The following is a 21854-nucleotide window of genomic DNA, read 5'->3' as shown; positions in this document are numbered from 1 at the left end:
TAGACACATTGGTTGGTATCGTGTCATGAGAATTTGTCGGATTTCCAGTCCCTTTCGCATTATTTTACTTCGAGCAGGCCGAGACTCAGCTGAAACTTTCGCTCGAGTGCGACCACGGCATGACGAGAGGATAGAGTTAGCAAGAGGAATAGAATTAGAAGGCATGAGTGGAGGAGACGTTAAACTTGTATAATTAAGGGCACGAGGCGAGAGGGCACTTTTAATAGTCGGTACGTTGCGCTCGTTAATATTAAATCCAGTCACCGGCAAAGGAGATGCGTCTCATTGTCAGCCAATTGTCTCCAGCTCGCGAAGTATCCTGGATGCAAACTTGCGCGAAAATGGACGGCGAACTCCGCCGGATATCCGTTGACATGATCTTTGCATTTGACAGCTCGTTCTGACAAAGGACGTTAAGAGATTGTCGTACCGCGTCGTTTCAACTCTGAAGATTGTTCAAACTTTAGAAGCGCACGAAGCACAAAGACAGGAAGCAAATCAGAAAAGCAAAAATGCAGACAAAAAATCTCTCGGCCGCCAATCGTCGGAACGGCTAAGTTATTAATCCGATCTTTCGAACCACCTGAGGGCTTTGAGTGAATTTCGTTCCAAAAGGTTGTTCAAACTTGAAACGTCTAACCATCCTCCGCGCTCGTCTTCGATGACGACGGTTTCGTAGGATACCCGTGAATGACCTTGTATTCTCGCCCATGTAGACGCTCGTCTCGTATTCCCAGAGGGTTTAATTAAGAGGACGTGTTGTCAGTACCTCGTCGTCGTTGATCAATAGCTCAAGGGGTGCTATCACCTTCCCTGTTTCGCGTCCGTTTATCCTGATTTCTCGTTTCCTCCGCGGTCCGATGAGGAAGAGAGGAATTGAGAAAAGAGGTGGTTACGTATCTCAATCTATCTAACCGACCATCTTTCCTTCACTGAACTGGCTTCGATTTCTGTCACTAATACTCGACAGACTCTTTGATGTCGAGGACTCGAAGACACTATCATCGCGTCGTCATGGATACCTATGGCACTTGAGAAACGAAGGAAACCTCTTAGCTTCCTTTCTGTGAGAAATTAAGCGGTTCTCTTTTATGTGATCGGGAAATTGAGCAAGTGTTCTTGTCAATAATACGTATTGCATCATGCTTGCTTCTACTTCACTTGCACTTAACGTAAAAGGAATTATACGTCTCGTCTAATTAAAGAACGAGTCTGTCTGATTGAAAAGATAATAAGATGAGAGTGTATGTATATAGTAAAGTGCGAAATCTGTGTATTAGACTTTACAACAAGTTCCTTTAATTTTTAATTAATTTATCGATAAAGAGAGCTCACATTAAATTAACTGTATCTCTGTATATTCTCCAATCAAATTTTTTTTTCAAATACTTATAAACTGAAAAACAAGACCAATACATTTTATCGATATAATCATATGATAATATCGAAACATTTCCTGTAGTGATTTTTGTATAATGCCTATATTTGTGCTAAAGCTAATAAATTGCAGTAATCATAGGATACCTTTTTTTTCGCCTTTTAATGATAGTTGAGATTGGCAGCCAATATCGATATCGATATTCTTCCCTAGTATCTCGAGTACTTGAGAGTGTTGTTTTAACAGAAGCAGTTTCGAACGAATATCTTCTTACACTTCCTATATGGAACGAAGGGAGATGAAAAGTACCATATATATCCTTTTTTATTCAAGAATTGATTACGATCATTTCTAATGTACGATGCGACAGATGCATGAATATGCTTAAAAATCAATGCAAATAGTTGCATATACATAATATTTAATATTGTAAGGTAAATATGCGAAGCTTTGCTGAAATTACCCGACACGTGTGAATTTAGAGAAGGTATGTGAGGGATATAAGGGATTTCACGGAGAGTTACGGAATTCATTATGATAACATACACTTTGCCTTTCCTCGTATAGGATTAAACCTGTGCGACAAGCGATTTCTGCGTTACACCGCTTAACACGCAAATTCAATTTTAACAAATTTATCCTAAACCGAATGATGCGGCACCCCGACTAAAGTAATCTATTTACAAAGTTTGAACCGTTCCTGCACTTGAGACTCAATTAATAATGCAATTAATACACCATTCACGATAGAGCGTATTTGCAGTGATACTTAAAGCAATAATTATGAGAAAAAGTTGCGCGATGAGTTTATTCCGGATTAACATAAATTTTTAATTTACAATTTTGCGTTTCTTTTAAATACACGTATGAGAAACTTATTTCAAGTGTCTCCAAGTTATGGATATCTTTTTAACTTTCAAATCGATAAAAATTTTATTTTTCTGACCGCGTACATAAAAGCATCAATCAAATTACTTCAGTAAATCCGCTTGAATGAATCCTAAGAATAGCATTAGATGCCGTTTATAACATAGTTTATAAATTGTTGGAACACAGCAGATTGCGTCCTAAACCACTTAACTACCAGCGGCGTGCCGCGGCGGTTAAACGTGCATCAAAAACGTTCTCGCACAGCCGAAACTCTCGAAACGCTGTTAAATCCCGGTACTTCCGGAATTCCTACCATCAACGTTCATCCTTGAATTCGGGATTAGTACGGTGCGAGCGCGTGAACGGCAATAGCGACTGTTTGTTGCCGGAGTTTAATCCATGAAAAGGAAAGCGCCGCGGATAATTTGTGACTTATTGTGAAGACACAGTAAAATCCAACGTTGAAATTGGTGAGATTAGTTTTCAACAAATAAACACTGCGTAAAACTGCACATTTCGAACCTCTCTTTCATTTTCTATAGATAAGATTGAGAGATAAAATGTATTTGCAGATTTAATCGCTAATTGATCTTTTGTGATCGAACATTGTAATAATAAATTTTACTCAATATCCAGTTTATATATAATAATTAATTAATACAAATTTTATTCAATATCAAGTTTATATAATTAATTAATACAAATTTTATTCAATATCAAGTTTATATAATTAATTTCAAATCTTTATGTCAAATTAATATTTGACTTTGATAGAATACGTGATATTACGTTAGAATTAAGAAAAGATATCAGCTGATTCGTTTTATATGATAATTAATTCATCAGTAATTAAGAGATGATTACATTTTCAATTTCACTTTTCCAAAAAATTCGTAAAAAAAGATAGACAGAAATAGAATGTTCTTCTCTATTGATCGAACCGCTAGAGAATGTATGTTCAAGTTTCCGCGAGTATTGGGAAAAATATCTATCGTAATGCAAATTGCATGCGGACGATTAAGCATTTCCGTCGTTTGGTAGACGATTATCGATTTTCAGAAAACAGTCGTCTGACGCACGACAGAGAAGGAATAAATGATAGATGCGATTGACTCAAACAGAGAATGATACAAAGAAAAGAGAAAGGTTAGAGGTTGGAGAATAACAGAGAAACGAAGAGAGAAATAATATCGGCTAAATGGCAGGGGAAGGTAGGCAGACAGATAGAAAAAGAGATGGAGAAAGAGAGAGAGAGAGAACTGTCGAAATAATATATACAAAGTCATAAATCGAAGGCGTGCTGCCGACGCAGCAACAGTGTTACCGACTATACAGGAGGGTGGAAATACCATTCTATTATATAGATATATACACGTACACGCACACCCACGCGTTTTCCCCGGCACGTAACGCGCCGACCGTATGTGCGCGTTCGAAAGGGGTTGAATGCAAACGAATAGAAGATAGGGATATTAATCCCGCAAGTAACTCACCCCGCGCAGTAAACCCCGGCAAGTACGGTATGTGTACCGGGTGTCTCGCTAAAACGGAACGTCGCCCGGACACCGCTGATTTACGCGCGAAGTCGTCGCGAAGTTCGCGGGGCCATGGCACGAGTTTACCGGGCTTTTTGGCACGTCCGTGCCCCCTGACTAATTGCCGAGATCCCCGACGTGGCGCCGCTAATTCGGCGCTTATCAAGACTGGCACGTTTAAGGAGTAAACCCACCTGCATTTTCAGTCGCAACGCCTCCCGGATGCCGCAGCCTTGTTATTAAGTGCTCGCCCGAGATGCAATATTGCGAAGCAAGGAGAAACCGCGAGATTGATGTTTTCCTCGGATTTATAATTAAAGATATTGTATCCGTTTCTTGTTTGCGACAAAAGACGCAGAGGGATCTTTCTTTCCTGTGCGAGGAATCTTCCCTAACGGATATATTGACTTTTTTTCGATTTATCGAAAGAAATAAGTTATGATAAAGGAGAGAGGGAGCAAATCGCGATTGATATCATTAGTCGTGGCAAATGTCTCGGTTTTCGTCATCAGAGTATTGATAAAGCGGAATATTGTTTATAAGGGGGTGCTTCTTAGATAAAAAAATGATATCTTTCGATACTCGTCGTCGAAGCTTGCGAGACGATAACTTATTCCGGATGGCAAAACCCGCGAATTGCAGGTCGTGTAATGGCTCACAGACGGTTAACCGTAGAATTAATTTCTTGGCAATGTCTCTTTTTGCCGGACTCGCCACCGAGCGCGGGTCACGCTGTTTTCTATTTTTTTCCTCTCATTCTGCCGCCTCGCTCTCGAAAGCACGTGATAAATGAATTGGACGTAATCCGAATGCCCATTGTTTCGCTTTAACGACGATCTCGCTGACTAGGTGCGTTATGGGTCGGCAAAACACATGGAGATCTCGACGCCTTTAAACGCGGTACCTATTAAAGATGGGTACGAACGGAACCAGTTCATGACAAAACGATGTGCATTTCTGTCGAAATTTGTCAATTCGACTTTTTATATTTCTTTCAATTTTGCGATATGAATTTGTTCGCATTTATAATCCGCGACGTTACGAATCAAATTTAGTTACAATGTGAAAGTATGTCTTTAAAAGAAATTTGTGTAATACTCAATCATATATTATAATAATATATTTTTTTTTCATATCATATAATAATATATTTTTTTTTTTCGACAAAATGTTCGACACGCGGACAATGGCGCATTGATAGATAATAATAAATGAACATTTGTTTCTCGCAACCTACTCGCATGTCGCTGGCATGCAATTTCGATGCCAATTCGCGCTTTGAAAGTTGTTTACGATCGTGCGCCGAAAAATATCGGGGGACGCTGGTAGATTTTCGCATGAAAATAAAATATTTTTCGCGGACGCGGTCGAACCCGCCGATATGTTGAATTTATTGGTTTCCATCCCCGACTCTTGCAGATTTTGCTATAACGGACACAATTCTATCGATATTGTCTCGTTGCATTTCATTGGAATTCGTTAAAGTATCACGCTCCGTTGAAATAATAAGCCTGGATAAATCAACAAGCCAGGCGCTCGTTCACCGACCTATCGTGATCAACAAATTACAACATTTTCACGGGTTTTTTGTTTCAATTATCACGTATATGTGAATGTCAAAGTCACTCTTAAAATCATCGAAATCTATCTGAAGACAGAAGGGAGCAAGACTACGAAATTCGAAATGGCATAGATTCTATTAATCAACATTATTATTCAATTTGCATATCGTCATTCTATATGTAAAGTTTCGCGGAAATGTACGAGTCCCGACTGCGCTTCTAGTTCTCGGAATCGTACCTTTAACCACTACTCCGGAAGATTTTATGGTGATAGACGACTTCCTGCGCCGGCAACTCGGTGGACACCCTTTCATTAAACGCACGTTGCGAAAGCCATCGCAGGGGCGAATCCATCGGGTAGTGATTTTCCATTGGCGATGATTATACATTAAGCCAATTGTACCAGGCACCAGATCTTCCGGGTATCCGTGCAGTCGCACGTTCCCCACCCATCAGCACCGTTTGATCGATAACACATTTTTTACTGGGTTGAACCGTTTTTTTTTTAAATTTAACGAGTTTTACAACGACGTAACTTTCGCTCACGTAAATTGTCTATCCGCCAATAATATTAGCTGGAGTAAAAAATGTTTTCGCACAGAACGCGTTGCCCGATATTTTCATTAACGTTATTATAGTTTTCTGATTGACAGCAGTTCTATTAACAATTCACTAACGTCATTATCGATATTCTAACGTTTCATTCAATCGCATAATGTTTACTCAATCGATGCGAAACATGTTGCTCGCCATTGATTTATTGTTATTGATTAATATTTTAGAGAAAATAGAAATGAAAAGTACAAGATTTATATTATATAAAATCAATTAAGTCGATACGTCTCTTATTTCTATCTGAGCATCGAATATCATGATTTTAATTACTCGATGCTTAATTGTAAGTCGAGTAGACTTTAACACAGTTCTCGAACTTGATGAATTCGTCAAAAGTTTCTGTTGGTTGTTAATTCAACGGTAAATTTAGATCCTCGCGTAAGCTTTCTCACCCGAGACTTTTACAGATATAACATCACCAAGGCAGACACGACGCCTTTAAGCGCGTCCCTTTGGCCCTTCGGAGGGCCTTCAAAACTCTACGATGCTATTCATCCGCGACGCTCTTTCAGGTCGTGACGTATGTGTAGAGATAAGAGTGCTAGACTTTGATAGCGAGCTGTCTCACGCATAAAGCGTCTGAAAACTCTATTAATATGGCCGACATTGTACTTGCCATCATTCTACACGCGTTTCTAAACAGGAGCTTATATTTGATTTAAAGAAACTTGAATCAAACTACACTTTGAAACGTTAATAGTACGATATAAAAAAGATATATTAATTTAGATATCTCTTTGTCTTCTTGTCAATTGTTTCCAATAAATTATTCGTGGCGCACTATTATAACCAAGGTTTTTTTTCGAGAGATAATATCCGGTGAGACTGTACAGCAATGATATTACCTTTGTACCTCATATGCATCAAAGCGAATAATTATATTTGAATAATTTAAATAACTTTTAGCAGCGTTAATTTGCAATATGAATGTTTAATAACGAAGAGCACTGAAAATATTCGGATGCTTTTGAAATCCAAAAGTTCCATCAAATTGGAATAAAATTTTTTCTCGCGGAATGTCACCATTCCGGATTAAAAACAAGTGATTTAGAAATAATCTTATTAACGTATTAAATGAATAATTAATGAAAGTAATGAAAAGTAATTATATTTAATTATACATCCTCAAACTAATAAGTAAATAAATGCTAAATATAAATAGATAGGTATAAATATAAATAGATAGATAAACCCTATGTAATACTGCAAAAAAAACTTACAATATTTCCATGCTCGAAGAAACGTGATTAACTGCTTTTATCTCGCGTTCTCGATATTATTTTTTCCCAGCCGAACGCTTTCTTCACTATAGTAAAAAATAATCCGCTCTATGGATTGTTCGAAGCCGGTTAGTAAAGCCCGTGCTGTCACGCTTCGTGCGAAATCACGTTTCTCTTCGTCATGGTGAAAATATTATTGATAAAAAAGGGATAGGAATTGATGATTGACACGTACACCTCCGACGGGAAAAACTAAACGTTCGCTCGATTGTCGATTTTTACGTACACAATTTGACTTGTTGATTTAGTCCATAAAATGAAATTGTACGATTTTCACACAGAGAGTCATGTAGGTACATTCAAACCCGTTGAAATTCTCTTTTATTGATATATCGTGTTTATTATTGTTAAACAATTATTATTAACAATCGAGATTTTTCGATGATCTGATCTACATAATGTAACATTCAATCTTTACATTTTTTATCTCATTTTATTAATCATTATTATATAGCCTATGATAGATAAAATTATTGCACAATCAAGATTATTATTGTTAGTGCATATATTATGCTTATATAAAAAAGGCCATAATAATTTTGTATAATCTTAAAAAATGTCATAAAAGTAGCTGAAAGATGCTGATTTGCGAGGTAATGATTATGCCATAAAAGCTTTATAATATTACATATAGCTTTAACGATCTGTAATTTCTTTGATATTATTTATGATATCAACGATAATAAACGGAATCTCGTCGTAAGCAGTCGTAAAAGTTTAGACTATATAATTATGGCTATTTTTTTATTTTTCTTTTCCTCGCGTGATTATAATACATCACAAAATAATTCGTAATATTCCACAGCTCCGTTTATGCAACATCTTTCACCGATGTTATTAGGCAAATCACTTTCTTGCTCGCTGTCTTTGGATGATCTATGAGCTGCATTGTATCCACGGCATCACGAAAGCCGATTTAATTTCTTTGATGCGTGAGATAAACTTTATAAATATTGCACGATTTTCTTATGCACTATATATTCATCATGTCAGAGAATAATCTTTATTACAGTGTTAGACATTCTGTAAAAACTTCAAATAAATTTACTCTCTGCAGGATTAAGAATAATAGAGATTTTATATTTATATATTTTTTTCGAAAAAAATAGAAATAATTTAAAAGCTTTCGTGAGAGAGATGTAAAAATCACATGCTATTTATTCGCAAAAAACTTAATATCGAAAGTAGTCGTTATCAAACTTATATCGGACTTATTACCAGACTTATTACCAAAATAATTATATGACATTTAATTGCATCATGTATATAACATTCGGATAAAACCTATGTAGCAAAAAAGAAATTCTTTTGAGAAAAATAGCTAAACTATTATAATTTCAAATACCTATTAAAAAAGATTATTCGTACTATGTAAAGAGAGTTATAATCAAAGTGTAGATACATAATGATAAAAGCATGTGTATATCCGAAACACGCGTACACATAGCGAGATAGATACTCACGGTTTGAAGGAGTCAGCCGGGAGGGATGAAATGGCGAGTAATCTCGTGGCGCGACGTGCTTCTTAAAGGGAACGAGCTATTAGTGAAGCGGCTCATCCCCTGTTTAGGACGCATCCCGACGACGAGGACGACCGTTTCTTGGGACGGACCGCCTGAACTTTGACGAGCATCCGCAAGATATTAAACCGAAGCCAAACTCTAACTTGCTCGCCTGCTCCATCTTCGCCCGAGCACGACGCTGTTCGTCGGCTAGTTAATTACTCAGATTCCAGACGTGGGAGACAGAAATTCTATAAAGGATTTTCCCGCGTTACATAATGCTGAATGGCGCTTCTGCCTTTATCTCGCTGTCTATCGGAGAAAGCGGAATAACACTGCGCGCAAAAGTTCGTTCAAAGAAATGAAATCTATTCGAGTGGACTATGCGACGGACTAACTACAACCTTCCTCTCTTTCTCCCGTAATCACCCCGTACCTTCTTTTCCACGGCGAGGTTTCTCCTTCTTCTCCTGCTTGAGCCCATGTACCCTTCTTTATCTGCTGCAGTTGGTGCCGCTTCTCGGCAATTTCACGCAAAATCTTGGAAACTTCGCAGCACTTTGTGCTCCATTGTTTGACTTGTGCTCTAACTATCCGCTTCTAGAATCAACCTAATATTTTACTTCGAGAACGAACAGCCGTCTCGTATGATGGAGAGTTATTGGAAAGTACTTGTACCCGATTGACCCTCTCTTTCTTCCTCCAGGCGTTTCTTACGAAGCTGTGCATTGTCTCTTCCTTCATCCCCTTCGCGGTTTTCTCTCACCTGCTCGTCTTCGCTCGTTTCTCTCGCTGACGAGTACGCCGCACTTACTGTTAGATTCGCAGAAACCTCATCTCTGTCCGAGTTACGGATCTTCGATCTAAAAAGTTTCGACCTGCCCGAGGTGATTCGATGAGGTTTTACCGTTGGTTTCTTGCGTCAGTGATATCCAAAGTAATCAGAGTATAATTGCTCCTATCTCTGCGGGCGGTGGATCCTGCCTTGCTGTAACTTGCGCTAACAATTCGCTCGTATTACGAGCAAGGAAATACGTTTCCGTGCGCGATAACGATTTCTCGGAAGATTAACGACCGAGTCTTTCGCGAAGAACTTTATTTCGACGATCCGTAATAAAAAAATCACGCGGTTGTAACATCGAGGTACTTTCGTCGAATGCAGCCGCGTTGAAAAATCGACGCGAGAGGTAAAATCGGCGTAACTTTTCACTCACGCCGAACGCGGCTTACTTGCTGTTACTTGCCGTTTAAATCCATTAGGACGTCGCGAAATCGCCGGATAAAAATCTTAGCGCGCTAGGATAAAACGAGAGAGAGGTAGGGAAGGGAGGGAGGGAAAGACGCTTTGAAAATGGTGCTGCCGATTATACTGTCGCTTCGGAAACGTCTCATACCCCGCGATGGCTGCTCTTCCATTCGAACGGAATCTTGTCATTCCGAAGCGACGATTGCCGCGTCAAACTTCGAGCGGTCTCTTCAACGTTCCTATCTGGAACACTTTCCGCGATCCGGACCAACTTCCTACAGCGCGAATTCCACATGATGGAATGAGGTGGGACGGTGGGGGCGCGACGACGGTTCTAAAGAACTTGGAGAGCGCGCTGAATCGATTAAATGGCATTCCGAGCTACGAAACTTTTCTCTCTCGCGAACACTTCTTCCAGAATTCATGGTTCACTCGGCATTCCGTCTGGATTATGTTCAGACTGCTGGAGATCACCCGAGATTTGTCCCGCCGCAATATTATCCTTCTTTTCGCTGTGTACGCAGCTACGAGTAATATTATTAATCTCGTCGCCGAAAGTGTATTAAAAGTACGAACGGTTTAATTAATTCAACCGGTATCGAACGGTCGATCAAAGAGACTAAAATACCAATGGAAACGCCTATCGCCGATGTGTTTATCAAAGAGTCGGTGTAATAATTAATTTACTTGCTACAAACGAGATCACTGGCGCTAATAAACTCCGCATAGATGACAGGATCTATTAACCACATTTTCAATAATTAATACACTAACGTAACAATTAATAATTATCGTTATGCAGTGATTAATTACTGACTTCTCAACCTTTAACATTTGTTATTACGTTTGCTATGTTATACATTTAAATTATTGTTAAAACGCGCAACATATACCGATGTAGTTGCCTCTAGTTATGTCAAACGCAAGAGAGTTAAATCTCACGATAAGAAATAGCCTTGCAAAATGTAGCCTGTAAAAGACGCTAGTCCATCTTTCCAATGAAACTTCTTTGAGAAAAGAAATACCTCGTGTTGAAAGGATAGTTAACCCCATCATGAGCCCTGATTTCGTCTTCGACGATCGAGAAAGGCTAAGAATTGCCACCCTAAGGGAGTTCCTCGACGCAATTCCACGGGGATCGAATATCGAGGCGGTCGGACAAAAAGTCAGCTGTCCCTCGTCGGTGCTGATAGATTCCTGATGTGTTCCTGGGATAGAGGTTTTTGCGATGTTCACTCGAAACCTCTCGCATCGAGGTCGTCGGCACGGAAGAGATAAGAAGTCAATGTATAGATACACAGCATCCAAAAATTATGTCCGTGATGGAAAGCTCGGTAAAGTGTGCTCGTTCAACGGCAGCCTCTTCTTGTCGATCTTTCATATCGCAGCGCGCCATATGGCGACGATATAAAAACGACATATATGAGATTACATGCGATTTATCGTGTTATTTTATTTAATAGCTGTCCTCGCGATATAAGCCTTATAAACTTATATCGACATATGGGAATAGTATCCTGTCGTTATTGTCAGAGTAATAAAATGCTGTTGGCGTTTCTATTATGTGCTTACACATTCTTCATTCCTCGTACGTGTTACATCAGCGTAACGTAAACGTCATAATTGTAACAGATAATTCAACCAGTTGTTTCCGAAGGACGTAGATTAGTTCAGGGTTATCTCCGCGAAACATTTCTCATCTCCGTCGACGCGCTTCTGATGATCTAACTCTTGATTCCTCGCATAGCACGTAGCATCACGCGTTGTAGCTCGTTCGATTAATAATCCTCACGTTACCGCGATAAACCAACCTTCATCTCGTCCGTAGCGGGAATAATGTTTCCATGTTCAACCAGTAGGGAGTTTCGTTTAGCAATGTAGAAGCTTCCAAATCTAGTGGATCACCGTTCTCGTCGATCAAACAAATGGACTTACAAGTTCGTTTACTTGCCGATCATTCCGCCGGTTTATTGTTCTTAGGATAACGAGCGTGTATGAAGGTTTATGGTTGCTCGAAGCAACGACTATAACGCCCGAGGTGATCCCATAAAAGAGACTTAAAGCCCGAGTGGATCATGTTTCTCGTTGCACGAAGCACGTACTTTTTTCGAGCCAAATTGGCTTAACTCTTCCTTCGTGTCATACGGTTTTATGAGAAAATCATCGTATATAATATCTACCTACGTTTTAAAGGTATCGCCAACAATCTCGGTTTATGTACTCGAAAGATTGATAATCGCGCGATAGGGTGCATAGGATTATCGTTGTAAAAATGTTAAAAATGTTAAAGGCTTTAAAATTTTTGTAAAAAAATTTAGTATTTTCGAAAAATTGCGAACGCGCGCAAATCATGTATAATATTTAAAAAGACATTATACAACGATAATTAACTACATAATATAACTGCAATGCTTATATAATTTTCAATTTGTTTCTCAAAAAAGGAAAAATTTTCTATAAATTCTATAGAGTATAATATAAAATATTAAATAAATTTTTATCATCTCATTCGTTCATTTTCTATCTACTTTTCGAAGAGCGCGTTCGCTGTAAAAAACTGCAATAAACGCAGCTTTAGCTTTATAGCTAAATTAAGAATAAACGCCTTGCTCGACGCATAACGAAGACATCCCTCGACTTGATTCACCAGCATCGTTGATTCTTAATACACGCCACAGTACCCATTGTCGCCATTTTCCTGGCGATTAACCCGCGCGCCGGTCTCGCCTTCATACAAATTCCCTCGTTCCCGTAGCCTGGGCTATTTTTCTCGCCTAATGTACGCTCGCATTAGCGTCATGGAGTCATCTCTCTCTTTCTCTCTCTCTCTCTCTCTTCCTCCTTTCCTCTTTACGAGAAGGAAAATTATAATTTCTCTGGGAAAAGTCGGCTATCTGAATTTACTACCTCGTGATACATCGCACTTACCCTACGAAAAATTCTACCGCGCATCTCCTTCTTTTCCTGCACAACCTTTCCCTTCTCCTCCTCCTTCTCCACCTCGCATTCACTTCGCTTCGCTCTGTATTCGCGTCCCTGTTCTCGTTTATATCTGCGAGCATTTCCCGCTACCGTCACACTTTCTTGATTGCACGGGTCGCGGATACTTACGATAAAGTATGAATGTGTCGAGGAGCGCGACCGCGAGATTATTTCTGTACATATTGTGCTCGCCAAGACTTACCTTTTTTCAGAAACATTGATAAATGCTCGAGTTTCTTTACCGTGAATATCGACTCGCCATTCAAAAGACTCGTGTGAATCGAAACTGAAAAATATAAAATAAATAATAAGAAAATCAATATATCTACAAAAATATATGTGTATCTACAATCTAAATTATAAAATATGAATCTTAACAAATCATTGACGCCTTTGCCAAAAATGTTATTGTCTCGAGATGAATGAAAAATCGCGCAGTAGGGCTTGGCATCCACCGGATGGCCGTAATTGCTCCGAGCTTGAAATATGACGAGGCCCATGCTGATTCAATTAAACCGCGACGTGATTTCGACGTAATTTAGCATGGCGCCGAGGCGACTGAGCCCGCGATCAGGCGGCGGCGGCGATTTGTCTGTTTTACGGTGGGTCCCTAACTCCTCCGCTCTCGAGCGGTATTATTGCCTAATGCGGATCATCGAGCTTTACCGTGCTCGCATTATGCTCGCTCCCATCCACGGTGCATCCTCTCTGCCTGTAAATCATAGGCCTGCCTCGCCGTTTAAACCACCTACACATTTCAGTAGAAACGACGCGTCGTTTGCCAGCCATGCGCCAGTAGTAGAATCGTTAGTTTGTCGCGGACTACGAGTATCGTAATCGACCAATTAAATTAGGTTGCCGACGTGCATTTGTACGTCAACGTCCGGTGGGATGTCCGTAATTGGGAATTAACGTGCTTGCGCATATATAACGCCGCCTGATGTAATTAGGATGTTTTCGCTACTGCTGTTGTGAAAACGCTCGTGAGCGCGTCGAGAAAGCTGTGACAATAGCGCCTCGTTGATGCGCTACTTCGTCCCAGACAACGTTGCTAATTATTTTACTTTATCCCGTTAACCACACGTATCGCACACGGCCTTAACGTTATTGCAACGATGCGAGAGCGCTCGCTATACCTAATTGTCAAAGTACGCTGCGTCGTGTGATACGTAAAGAGACTTTTCAGAGAATATGCTTCGCTTTTAGAAATAAAAGCGACATTTTCATAAAAATATATTAACAGATGAAACGAATCTTTTACAGAAATTCACAACGAAAGTTTCATTAAAATAGTTCAGAGATTAGTAATTTTGTGCATTAACGATTATTATCATAAAGAGCATCAACAGTTGTATATTGTAGTAACTTTTCTTGTAGCACACATCTTTAATTCGATTCAGCCATTGTTACTGCATTGCAACGAAAGGTCACCAGCTTGAAACTTCGAATTTTCCCTTTAAATTTGCCAAGAGCGCAGTTTCGAAACGAGAAGTTATTATCAACCAAAACCGGTGAACTATTTGCGACTCGTAACTTTGCAGGAGCGTGAATTTAAAGTGCAACAACCACGAACGCTAGACGATGGTGGTGATGATGTTGGAAGACTCTGCAAACCGGAATCGAAAGCCGGATCAAAACCGACGCAAAATCTCTCACCTATAGTTCATGATATCGCGACATACAGAGAATCGCGGCAACACGCACAAGGTAAGCAAAGCGCACACTATAAACTCTTTACCGTTGCACTATTAATTTGGTACTTAGGCAAGATGAATTTATACCGAGTAAATAGCGCCTCGATGTTCGACTGATGAGATCGCACGTTGTTGGAGCGCTCGTCAAGTGTTAAGAAACTAGGTCACGTGAGATTAGTTTACGAAATGAAAAATATGGTATTACAGTACATAATGAATACACGGTTGCACTCTCGACCTTTAGGAAATCGTTAGCTTCAATCGCAACTAAATCATATTAAGATCGTAATGATATTATCAATGTAACTCAATATTGCAGAATATCATTATTGGAGAATATCAGGGCGGATTGTATTATTTTCGCTCTGGCAATTTTTGTGTCTCTTTTTTCTCTTTCGTTTCTTTCCGTTCTTCATTTTTTGTTTCTGACGACTTCACAGAATTTCCGAGAATAGTCGCAAAGGGTATACTGTCTTATTTCCCATCGGAATTGTATTTTAATACGATATATCTCACTTGTCGTACGCGATTTGTAAGTGTTGCCGCTAACTAAATACGCACGCAAAAATCGTAAAATTATTTATATCCATCATGGAAATTAATTATATTACATGATTTCATTGTGTCTCGTTGATTATAGACTATCATACATACATTTGGAACATTATTAATTTTGCTTCTATTTACTATCTATATAGATTTATTCGTAATCGAATATTGAGACCAATAGTCATTGCAATTTCGCAGTAGTTATTGCGTAGCATGGTCAGCCAGTAGTCATACTAGCTCATATATATCAATCAGCGTTAGTGAATAACATATATCAATTATAAGTCTAATAAAAGTTTTAATAATATTAATAATAAAAGTTTTAATAATATTATTAATATTATATTCTCGATTATCTAGAATTGAATAATTTGAATAAAAGATCGCGATAAGAAAAGAGACTTAAAATCAACTATTAATCTTGCTGAATTTTAGATATGTAATGTAAAATGTAACATCTACGTTTTTTTGCCAAATTTAATTAATTATAAATGTGTAAATCAAGATTTTCGCGAATAGTTAATTAATAAAATTTAAAATTTTCAATCATTCTTTTTTAATTTTTAGTTCCACAGTTAATTTCAACATATCTCTTATCTAATTTGATAGTGCATAAAGAATCTAATTCATTCATCGGATAGATCTGGGAGAGGTAGTCTCATTGTTCCGCAGTTAATTGCACGGTAATTACAAAGCGATGCTCGGAGATCAAGATGGGTTGTTTTATTTCCGCTCTGACGATTTCTGTGTTTCCCTTGTTCCCATCTCTCGCTCCTCATTTTTCCTGCATTTTCTTCGAAAATCGTCACCGTGAATATAATGCTTTATTTCCCATCAGAGAATTACGATATAATATATTTGTAATTGTCGTTAGCATTAAACTTTTCATCTTGAATAACCTCAAAACCTAGTTGTCTTCTGTTTAATATAAATTTGAGAGAGACACGAAGTTTTTATTTGTTTTATGTATTCTTACATCATTTAGGAAAAGATAAAAAAAATTATACATGTAACATATGCACGAGACGCGAAATTAAATCTAGTTAATAAATAAAACTTTAATAATATCTGGAAACATTTTAATTAAAATTATGTTGTCATTTTTATATTTATATATATTAAAGTAGCGCGCTATGGACGTACAGTAATTCTGTCGTTCATTGCCTCATGTTTTATGTCTTGTATATTTTTTATGAACACATTTTTTTCTTAGACTGATGTAAAAATTTTATGCCGTACTTTTACGTCTGCATCTAAAGTGATGGTCCTAACTCCGGCAAAGTCTGCAAGACCGATGAGTACAGATATTTTCTGTTCTTGACGATTCATATAATCTCGCGATCTCGATCATCCTCTTCGAGCAATTGAATTAAATACTTAATGCTAAATGCAATCGAATCGAATGCTCGCTACATCAAATATTCGTTACCCAGTGTCCCAATTCTGATTACGTGTTTTGGAATAATACCGAGTTTGCAATCGAGCAAATCGCAATGACTGCTGTATAATCTCCATGACAAAATTTCAGGATTGGTGCTGTTGATGCGAAATCTTCTAAATATTAGTAGGTCGCATTTTATTTCGTTTTTCTATGGCATTGACGTAATCGATATATCATTGCATTCAAAATCTCGTATAATTTCGTTATGTCAATAAAACTGTAAAAATATGTTAAATTCTACTTTTATACATGTTGCGAATTCTATCGTGACATAAGCTAATTAAAAAATCATCCAATCAGCAAACAAGTATTTGGCTATGTTTGCATTTAATTAAATTTATTGCGACGATAACATTTCGTTATACTGTGTTGCAGTTTATTTACTAAATATATATGCATATGGATAAAATAAAAAGAGTAAAACGATATATGCATATATGAATAATGACATACGAACTAAAGTGATGTCAAAAATTATAAAAAAATATGATCTAACACTAGTACAGTTTAATTCTTTATAAAAAGTATTTTATTTTATAATAAAACGTACACATAACGTTTTTATAAGTTTAGCATTGATTTGCAAGTGGAAAGCAACAATATAAATTCAATAGGAAGCAACAAAAGCGATTAGAGTTTTTCTCCGCAATTATCAAAACGGGATATAGATTGATAGAGCCATTCATCCTGTCAAAGTCTCGTTTAGTTTCTGCGCTTACACACAGCATGTCGCACAGCTCAAATCGGCTTGTGTACGCGTAAACTCCGGAGCACGTAACCAGCCAATGCACGCGGAGAGGAAAATTGTGAACGGGACGTGACAACGGGCTTTTTTTCACGACAAGAGATCGCATAGTTGCAATAGCGAACCGTTGGTTCGTTGCCGAACTATGAACAAACAAGCGCTAACGATAAAAAACAAAGGCTGTTGAGTTCTGGCCGAGGAAAACCCTGGATATCATATTTGGCCGTCAGAATCTTTTTCCTACCATTTTTTTTGTGGACATCTGCGGAATCTCAAAAATCTGCTCATCCGAGAATGTTTATTGCTACAATTCTGTATCGAGCACGCATACATATGTATATTTTCAAAATTTTATTATAATTTCCAAAAATCCAAGTTAAATAAGATTTTACAGTTTTAATCTTTTTAATATAAAACGTTTTTTATAAAAAAATAAAAAATCTACCGTATATCAAAGTAAAAATTGTCCAAAGAATTTTCTGCCATTGTCCATAGAGATAATCCAATTATTTTCAAATATCATTTGTATGAATTATAGTCTGCATCTCCTCGCCTGGTGAGTGAAGAGAAAGACGAAAATTTAAAAACTCGGTCACGCAGCAGTTAGTCGCACGATTTAATGAAACTCTTGCAATATGTAGAGTGGTACCTGGTCACAGGAAAAAGGAGGGTGTCTGTGGGTGGAGGGAAAATTACCGTCGTGACGAAGTGGCCATTAATAACGCAAAATGGTCCCACGACGCTTCATTACTTTCACCTCTTTTTTTAAATTAGCACTCGAGAAAAAGTGTTAGACGGTTGGTACGTTCTTTGAATTAAACCTCTATATGAGTTTCATTAGAACAAACAGGTAATGGCCGCTTCATTTATTTATTGTTTCAAGCAATTGTCGGCAAGCAAAAATAATTTGATGAATAATAAATGACAAAATAAGTTAGCTTGAAGTTGAATTAATATTATTAATATTTATTTATCAAAATCAAGCTACTAGAAAAATATATATATTATTTTTTCAAAAGGAATCAATATTTCTTCGAGGATAAAATTTTGGATATATTTTGAAATCGATTTGATTAAAGTTTTGATAACAATAAATTAATTATTAATTTTGCTAGCAAACGTACTAATATTAAATAAAATATTAAATAAATTTGTAAAAAATGTACAATTTTTTACAAATTTATTTAATATTTTATTTAATATTAGTACGTTTGCTAGCAAAATTAATAATTAATTTATTGGATTTTTTATTGGATTACACAGAGAACATTTAAAATTCAGATCGTATTGTGAAATCTGGAGAAATGAATATTAATTTCGTGATATTTTCATGTGATGATGAAGAGCGTACGGAAATTGACCTGCGGGTAAACCGCATGACAGGTTTTGAAACTATGTAGTTTCGCGGCCGTTCTCTGTCCCGACACAATGGCTGACAACTTTGCGTTATCGTCAAGTATGCGTTATGCGTGAAATTTGAGATTTCTCATTTAACTTTCGTTTAATTATTATTACAGTCGGGCCATTAGAGACCGTTGTTATAACGGTGCATATGGCTTAGTCGGAGGAGGATGTTTCACTTCGGGCAAAAACCGACAGAGTTATATATTAACTGGTGCTTGGTACATTGGTCCAAATGCGTCGTTAAATTTATGCAAATAATTTTCGTTATTAAACGGTACTATACTGTGCAGTTTGCGAGATGCATTGTTCAAATTTTGTTAAATAATACCTATGAAAATAGATATTTTCGAGATTATCTTTAGATTTAGATCCGGAGTTTCTCCACTTTCCAGCTTCACGCATCATTTTCATATTTCAGAAACATCTTTTGTTATCTATAACAAAACACTTATGACGTAATTAAAATTAACTCTTGCACAAATTTTATTTCTTTTATCTTTTATTATAAATACTCATCTACTTTTTATCAAACAATTAAATATTTTTAATAACGAAGAGAATAATAAAGTTCTCATGAAACACAAATATTTTATATCTAATTAAACATTGTTATATCTTTCTGTTCGTCGTGTATTTGCAAGGCAAATGTACATTCAAGTCTGAATATTAATGTTTTAGATACCTCGTTTTTAAAGACAATGTAGACTCTACCTTAATTTCAAACTTATACTACTTATATTATATTAGTATTCAACCATCTTTAATTATGTACACTTTTTTAGCTTAATTAATATTTTATTCTTCTAAATATTGAAATAATAATACATTAATTTACTTTTTAATTGCTTGATATTTACACATTTATTATAAAAACAATTATATTGAAAAATGATGTGAGGGGAATTTATCATTAATATGGGTATTTATATGATATTATTTTATATAAGTCTTACAGAGTACATTTATAGGTGCTTGAAGCGTTACTATTAACATGATCAATACCAGTTACATTATAGCTATTTTAGTTTAGTATGTTTCAATTTATCAAAGACTATATATTCCTCATGTAATATCGTAATATATGCTCTTGTTCGAGACATAAATTTCTTATCAAAAAAGATCTCTTTTGCATATTATTGCACAGTAACATAAGTAAATGTAATTCTTGCATATAATGAGTCTTATAATTAATTATAAAAATTGTTTATCGTTTTTTATAAAAGACAGATTTTTTAGAATCATTGTTTTTTATCATTAAATACGCTATGCCCGACATTTAATTATAAACATTTGCTACTTTTTTTTAAGGCAAAAAATATAAATCTAATTCGAGGTCTCTGAAGACAAACGTATTGCAAGAAAAAAAGCGTGTTGCAATGCAATGCAATTTCAAGCATTAAATGTCAAGCTCTCTCAACCGTATCTCTACTAAAATCTGAAAACATCTACATAATTTTTTTTTTTAGGATCGCATTCTACAACAGTGACTTTTGCGTTCATGCGTAGCATAATATTCGATTTAACAACGTGTTTCTTCCTGACAGAGCGTTGTCACACACACTTCAGACATTTCTGTTTCCACTGTCGGCTGCATTGTCCGCTTTGGATCAAAGCCGGACCAAGTCTGACCACAGAACGAGAGAGAAGGAGAGAAAGAGAGAGAGAGAGAGAAGGGAAGAGAGACAGAGAGGAAAGGGAAAAGGGGAGAAAGACAGAAATTGAGAGAAAGAAAGAGAGAGATCCAACGATGTCGGCATCAAAGGAGAGAAGAGGGGCACCGCACCGTAGCATAACACGTAATACAAATACGACTAGCTGACGTATGCGCTGACGTAGGTGAGGTGCGATGTCGCGAGCGCGCGTTTCACGGACATGCAAGCCCGGATCGCGATGTCGGTGCACCGCAGAAGCCGTGACGGTCGACCGGGGGTTGGAAAATGAGAGGCGAGGGGTTAGCGAAAGAGAGGAGACAGCACAGGGGGAGATGAGCGGGAAGGAAGGATAGAGAAAGAGAGAACGAGCTCTGTTGTGCAGCCGTCAGCGCTGAGAATGGCAAGTGAGTTCCACCAGGCTCTTTCGCTCGTTGCGGTACGGCTCGTGAGTGGCTTCCGGAGTGACAGAAATCTTCTCTCGTCCTGTAGCCCCCCGTCCTCGTCCCGACCGCATTTGAATCGCAAATCCCCGCGTCGTCATTGTTGGTCTGGCCAACTCCGCGGAACGGGCGCGCAACGCATCATCCGTGAAGCAAACGCTCGCTTGCTCCGTACGTTCATTCGAAGAGATATCTATACGACAGAGATACTTCGAAGATTTTCGCAGGGATTTTATTGACACTAAATATTTTATTTTTCTTCCTATCCGAACGAGGATCATATCGCATTATAGCTAACGCACATATTGCAGCCTTAATAAAAGTAAAAAATGTATCGAAACGAAAAGATGTGAGCTCGATTTGAATATTTCTTTATCCGATGTTAATTACATATCCGAGAATATATACGTGTAATTCTCAGACACATATAATCTACATCATACATAATGTGCATATACGCGAAATATGCGATATTATCACACCTGTGTATACATATATGAAGATCAAACGCGGTCTAATCACGTCTCCAACCGGATATACATGTCTATAGCCTCGGCTTTCGTAATTGGGTATCGATCCTCGCTAACGCACTGCAAAATTTCAATTTTGACTAGCTTTTTATGCGGATCTACCCCACCTCTCACGCCCACCGAAATTACCATCGGACGATTAAAGCCGGGTGAATTACGAAAAATTGATGTATCGTTTAGATGAATGGGGGATGGGCGAAGTTGGGGTTATGCACAAACTGGAGCTGCGATAGCTAATTTTCATGATGATGCTATACGCCCATCCCATATACCACGAACAAAAGCGCGCGCGCGCGCGGATTTTTCCAACATATCGGCCACTCGAAAATAATGCACGTGCGTGAACAAGTACGGGACCGCAGGTGCATCAGTATTTCGCTCTCTCTCTCTCTCTCCTCTTCTCGCATATATCGCGCGAAGTGCATACGA

General features: G+C 37.7%; 1 protein-coding gene and 1 long non-coding RNA gene across 3 annotated transcripts in view; one reads left to right on the top strand and one right to left on the bottom strand.

The window, feature by feature from the left end:
• The window catches only part of LOC105247912 (bifunctional heparan sulfate N-deacetylase/N-sulfotransferase), a 209188-nt gene that overhangs the window by 1572 nt on the left and 185762 nt on the right, over nt 1–21854 (top strand). The gene's annotated exons all lie outside the window — the stretch shown is intronic.
• The window catches only part of LOC112638458, a 118882-nt gene that overhangs the window by 9699 nt on the left and 87329 nt on the right, over nt 1–21854 (bottom strand). Inside the window, exon 4 of one of the 2 annotated variants that reach the window (XR_003123007.1) lies at nt 12505–13256. The exons of the other annotated variant lie outside the window; for it this stretch is intronic. This is a non-coding gene — a long non-coding RNA (uncharacterized LOC112638458). Of the gene's footprint in view, nt 1–12504; nt 13257–21854 lie in introns of those variants that run through there. 2 annotated transcript variants of the gene reach the window in all.

The sequence above is a fragment of the Camponotus floridanus genome, unplaced genomic scaffold (assembly GCF_003227725.1).
Source record: "Camponotus floridanus strain SB8 unplaced genomic scaffold, Cflo_v7.5 scaffold30, whole genome shotgun sequence".
Taxonomy (NCBI): domain Eukaryota; kingdom Metazoa; phylum Arthropoda; class Insecta; order Hymenoptera; family Formicidae; genus Camponotus; species Camponotus floridanus.
Note: the sequence above shows the minus strand (reverse complement) of the source record. Positions and strands in the feature narration are given on the sequence as shown.